Source organism: Meriones unguiculatus, chromosome 12, assembly GCF_030254825.1.
Source record: "Meriones unguiculatus strain TT.TT164.6M chromosome 12, Bangor_MerUng_6.1, whole genome shotgun sequence".
In the NCBI taxonomy this organism is placed as follows: Eukaryota; Metazoa; Chordata; class Mammalia; order Rodentia; family Muridae; genus Meriones; species Meriones unguiculatus.
Genome location: NC_083360.1, coordinates 23,802,103 through 23,802,939, shown reverse-complemented (window position 1 = coordinate 23,802,939; position 837 = coordinate 23,802,103). Strand labels below are relative to the sequence as shown.

Below are 837 nucleotides of genomic sequence, written 5' to 3'. Positions count from 1 at the left end.
AAGTATCTGAGTTTGTCAGCCCATTGGTTCTCCCAGTCTCACATCCTCACTGCCAGCTCAGCTGCAACCCCAGCAATGTGCAGCAGCTGTTTTCCCTTCTCTCAAGCCTCAGGGCCAGCTCTCCCATGATGCCTCGGAGAGAGGTGCCTGAATTCAGCATTGCCTGAATCTGCCTCACTCCAGCCCGGAGCCTGCAGTCCCAGGAGAGGTTTCTCCAGTCTCCGGCTTGCTGCTTACCATGGAAACCTGTCCAGACCTGCCTGGCACCAGAGTGGTGGTCACTTCAGGGAGTGTTAGGGTACTAATCATTCGAATGATCATAGGTCAGAACAGTGGGTATAGACAGTCTCTGTTCGCTGCCATCTGCTGACACACCGGTGACAAACCAGCCATAGCTGCCATGTCTCAGGGGCAAGGACTGATACCTTCTTACGTCAAGCAAGCAGGGTGGACAGAGAGAGAAAGAACTATGGACAAGTGCGTGGTCCATTACTAACTCAAAGGTAATCTGTCCTTATCTAACCTGATATTGTTAAAGCCTACTTTGTCAAGGACCAGGATCAGTCAAATTGGTAAGAAAATTCCATACTGTGATGGCGATGGCTAGTCTTGGTTGCTGTTCTACTTTGCTTCCCTGTTGCTGGGTGACAGCATTCTGGAACTTGGGGAAGGGAAGTGATGATGTGGCTTAGAGGTTACATTCAGTTATCCAGGGAATTCAAGAAACTGATAAGAAGGCCCAGGAGGAATGCTGCTTGCTGGCTTGCATCCCTGGCTTGCTCGGTTTTATTTTATTATTTGCTTGGTTTTTATTTTATTATAACCTCGGACAACCTG

General features: G+C 49.0%; 1 non-coding gene across 1 annotated transcript; it reads right to left on the bottom strand.

The window, feature by feature from the left end:
• Window positions 1-289: 289 nt before the first annotated feature.
• Window positions 290-416, bottom strand: LOC132646913 (small nucleolar RNA SNORA17). Its single transcript, XR_009585246.1, has one exon. It is a non-coding gene; the product is annotated as a small nucleolar RNA SNORA17 (small nucleolar RNA).
• Between the last annotated feature and the right edge of the window lie 421 nt (window positions 417-837).